This window comes from Maylandia zebra, linkage group LG9, assembly GCF_041146795.1.
Source record: "Maylandia zebra isolate NMK-2024a linkage group LG9, Mzebra_GT3a, whole genome shotgun sequence".
Taxonomy (NCBI): Eukaryota; Metazoa; Chordata; class Actinopteri; order Cichliformes; family Cichlidae; genus Maylandia; species Maylandia zebra.
In genome coordinates, this window is record NC_135175.1 from 8,982,340 (window position 1) to 8,987,196 (window position 4,857).

The following is a 4,857-nucleotide window of genomic DNA, read 5'->3' on the forward strand; positions in this document are numbered from 1 at the left end:
ATTCTTCCTCGGTCGAGCCTCGTTCTGTTCATACTTGTCAACTTTCCGACGTTCCCTGTCATCCTTGAGCTATTTGCGCGAATGCATGTAAAAGCTTCCTCCTAATGCAGGGAACAATTAAGTTATCAAATGGACACAACCATTATGTAAAAGGCGGGTTCTATTGCCAACAATTTGAACACTGTCTGCTTCCTGGAAGTGCAGATGAAATGTCAGGGGCACAATATTTCAAGGCTATTAACTTGAGTGCTTTTTTATTCAGTCTCATTACTTTTTAAACAGCATAGGAAGTCACGGAAATGTAATATTAATTTTTACACGGCTTTCATTTTCATTCATATGGAGCTGTTTAAAATTCAGACTTATTCTTTTTTTTCACGCAAAGGGTTGGTGGGGGTGGAGCGGAGGGGGTGATGTATTATTCTATAAGTCACATCCGCACTCGTTTTTTTGTTTTTTGGTAGAAAATCAAAAGTGTTGGGTGTTTGTGGAGTGTGGAAGTCATTTGGGTATTCTGAGGTAAACGATGTGACAAACAGATGCGGCACAGGAGCGGATCTCACAATGTAGAGGAAGAATTTGCACATTAAAATACACCTTTCTAGGCATTTACCTGCTTATAATGCATGGAAATACCCTGTTAGAGGAGCAGAAGAGAAAGCCTGGCGATAAAGTTAAAAAACAGAAGCGATGTTTCATTAAATCTTTATTTTGGAATGTAAAAAACCCCAGATAAGACCAATTTTGATCAACCAGAGCTCCCTAATTTAGCCCCTAAAGAGATTTTTTCAAATGTGGGAGCCTTATCATGAAAAATGGCTGGAGACCATTAATAGTTTATGGGTTGAGTTAATGACAGAGATGACTCCTAATTGAGCTCTACAGAGCGCTGCTATCTGGTGGTCCTTTTCTCCAGAATTTCTCTCATTATTTTGGATTTGTGTTGAAAAAAAAGAAAAGAAGAAGGCATGCATAATATCCTCTTTTTTATGGGAAAGATTAATTTATGTTAAAAAAAAAAAATCCTACTCAGCTTTCACAAACCAGAAAATTTCAATGTCATAAGAGAAAGATAAAGTCTAAATCAGCTAATAATTCTAAAGCAACGTAAGAAAATGAGTAGATCTAACAGCAATCATCTGTTTATGATACAGTAGGTTGCCATGGAGATTAAGTTACCACATTACCTAAGTCTTTTTTCCCTCTTTTGATTTGAACCTTTGTTTTGCAGCAACTGACTGGTCGCTTGTGTAATCAGCGTCTGTTGTTTCCCGCTGAGGCGGTGCATTCACACATGCACAGGGTTACGGTTGAAACTTATAAATAGGCATTACCATATGAGCCCGTCATCTGCCTGTTGCTGTGTAGTTAGTTGCCAGCCGCGTCACTACACTAAACACCAGGTCGCCATGGCAGTAGTCTGACAACAGTAGGGAGGGGGTGGCAGGAAGGGATTCCCTATTCAGCCTAGTGACGACCGCAGAGTCACACGGATTCCCGTCAACCTTTCCCTGGCATTACTGTGGGCTTCCCCCATCTTGTTCAGTTGCGCCAACTGCTTGGCGGTAAATCCCCCCCATCAGCACGCACACGCGCACACTCCTCAACCAGAACATGTGGCGGCTCTAATTACCGCTCCACGCAGGCCTCGGTGCAGGAAAACCACAATATGGGGTTGTATGGTTCTGTGCTTTTAGCGCGCTAACTGGCCGAGGTGCTGTGTTGTGAGTTGAAAAATGCCCTCAATTATTAATGGTTTGTGATTTTTGTGATTTACAGGCGGGCGAGATTATAAAACCCCACTTCTAAAGAGGTGAAATATGGAGAGCTATATATACAGCTCCCGAGTCGGCCTCCAGCTCTCAGACTGAGGGCAGACTTCCAACATGGCAGATGGTGACTGCGAGACAGTCAGTGGAGAGGAAGAGCCGAGCTTAAGCTGAAGAGGAAGCCAGAGTGTCTGTGAGTGTGTGTGTGGGGGGGCTTGTATCACAGTCCGCAGCATTTCATCAATAGGAAAGTGTATAAATCAAATAAAAACACCCTTCTAACAAGCTCACACATTCGGGGCTGCTCGTCTTGCGGCTCCTCATCCACCCAAGGCGATTTAGAGTGATGAGGGAGAAACAAATTGCTGTTATCAGACTGTTAGATGTCAAAATAGAGCAGCCCCGGTGCTCATCTTTTGTTTGGGGAATTACAAGCATTCTCCCTCTGTTACCAGCCAGTCTATTTTTGGGAGGAAAAATAAAAACCTCAGCGGACTCTGCTGAGATGTGGGAGGAGATTCAGGGGCAAAAATAGCCTTCCTGTTTGAAGTTCAAATAAAAACACAGTGCAGAGTTTCACCAAATGCTTCCTAATGTGAAGCATAAATCTGCATCTACCAGAGTGACATTTTGACTTGGCGGGGCCTGGAAATCACATGCTAATCGTTCACCTTTGACTGGAGCATAAAGAACGCGCAGGATGTGACATTTACTCGCACAAACTCCTAACTGTCGCAGTCTTTCCAAGCTTTCCTCATTTCCATTCTACTGATTTCCAGTCTGACTTCCACCCCCCGCCCCTCACAAAACACTTAAAATTCCAGAAATTAACATTGTTTTGTGTAACTTCCATGCTCAGCAGATCTGTGAGGATGCATATGTGAGCAGGGATCCCCAGCGGGGAACACGTTCACCCAAACCTCGCTCAGATCAGTTGGTGAAACCCGACGCAGCCTCCACGACCGAGGGAATTCCTCTCAGAAATATTTGCTTTTTTGTTCTAGCGAGGGAATCGGGGTGAGTGAGGCGGAGGGAAGCGTGTGTTTGTGTATAAGTGTGGAGGGGGGGGTGTTCTGAAATTGAATCGCCATAGTAACCTCAATAACATTTCTCTTCCCCTCCTCCCCCCGAACCATCACACACACACAAACACGCGAAAGGAAATGAGTTTCACAACGAAGATTGTGCTTCAACCGTCATTTGTTTTTGACGCCTGCCGAACAACAGAGACGTCACTGACTTGATAAGGACTCGCTGACAGTTTTACTACCCTGCATCATAGAGCAGGAGCACTGGGTGCTGCTAAAATGCTAATGGCTCACAGCTCCTTGCTGCAAGCAATAACGGAGCATTCTGAAAGTATCTTTAAGCACGCTAACCCAATTCCCGGCTGTTGTGTCGGTATGTTACATGCGGCTCGCTCTCTGCAATTTTGCCTAAAGAAGCATTCTGGGAATGTGGAGATCCTGTCACAGGCCAGAGGGCCAAATTTGACAGGAAGGCGGCTGCAGCACCCGCTGTACGAGACCGCGTGCAGGAGAGGTGAAGTACAGCTCAGGGATATGTGCGCGTCGCAGCTTCTGGGGTCTGTCAAGATCTGAGCTGAATGAGTTGAAGAAATCATTTGAATTTGATATAATGTTAATAAAGAGATGCAGAGTTGCAATTCCAGCATGAATTTTTTAACATTGCTAAACATGCAGGATTAGACAGGCCCATAAAAAATCATACTGTAAACAAAAAAAGTGATGATTGGTGCAAAAAAGAAGCTTAAGGGGGGAAAACAACAGTTCCCTCTCAAAGATTTTGGAGCTGCAAAGTACTAGATAATAATTTTTAAAAGCAGCAATAATTATTACTTTTATGTCGCCGAAGAATCAAATGAACGTGTTAGAGCTGTTCATCATTATAAAACCAGAGTGAATTGTCTTCCTGCTTCTTTACGGAGCTTTTAGCATGTGCTTTGCTTTTCCAGCCCACAGGCAGAAGCTCTGGTAAACCTGCTGTGTGCTTCCTGTTCGCCATCAAATAGCAGACAGACAAAGTTAGCAGGAGATCAAAGTAGAGCATTCTTCACCTGAAAGGCCAGAATAAAAACAGGTAAACACCAACAGCTGGGCAGAAAGGGCTTATATTCATCAGGGGCACAATGGACTGGACAGGACTGGCTCTTGTATATAACCTTTATACTCTACTAAAGCACTCAAAGAGCTTTATACAATATTACCTATTCACACACACACAGACACACACACACATTAATTCTAGCTAACATTCACACTGATGATAAATGGATCGGGAGCATCGGGTTCAGTATAGACTTACAGTGGAGCAGCCAGGGATCAAACCAACATCCTTCTGATTGATAAATAACCCGCTGTACCCACTGAGCCTCAGTCACCCTAAACGACAACTCCAAATAAGTTTGAGTTTTGGTGCGGGATGTGTAAATAAAAGAAATCACCTCAAATTATTAATATGAAAGATGTAGTGTTCACAGCAAGCTGTCCAGGGTGGAAACCCAACCGGAAAATTCAGGCATCACAAGAAGATCACAAGAAGATGATAATATAGCAAGATAAAATATTCCAAATACTGACAGCAGCGCAACTTTAATTGCATTGTGTATCTATTTTTGAAATATAATGAAAATAGTGAATAAAGAGAAAACCACATGCAGTGGTTTGTAAGCAGGTTGTGTTGCAGGACGGTGGGGTGACGACATGCTATCTGCAGCCTGACAGCACATCCTCAGCTTGCAGCTGTTTCAATAAAACATGCCAGAGACAACAGGCGGTAAATGACATGCTTGTCTAAGACAACCTTCAGGATTTCTCATAATGGTCAGCTCCCCGTGTCCCCAGCATTCAATTCTTCACTGTGCCACTGGACAGTTAAGTAAAGATACCTGACACCATATGTTTCCCTGTGCAGTAATGACCGCTCCTAGCACTACTTTTATGGCAGCTGGCCTCCTGAGGCCCCGTCCAGCCCTCAATTAGAGCTGCAGGAAAGAGCCCGTCTTTGTTTACAGGCGCCTTCTTTTACACGATTAACACCTCTGCAGGGCTGTATGCATTTACTTTGT

The 4,857-nt window shown here is 43.7% G+C and overlaps 1 long non-coding RNA gene across 1 annotated transcript; it reads left to right on the forward strand.

Annotated features, from left to right (window-relative positions):
• Positions 1–1,437: 1,437 nt before the first annotated feature.
• On the forward strand, positions 1,438–4,077 carry LOC143420469 (uncharacterized). The gene is made up of 3 exons (XR_013100299.1): positions 1,438–1,565; positions 1,780–1,962; positions 3,745–4,077. It is a non-coding gene; the product is annotated as an uncharacterized LOC143420469 (long non-coding RNA).
• The last annotated feature ends 780 nt before the right edge of the window (positions 4,078–4,857 follow it).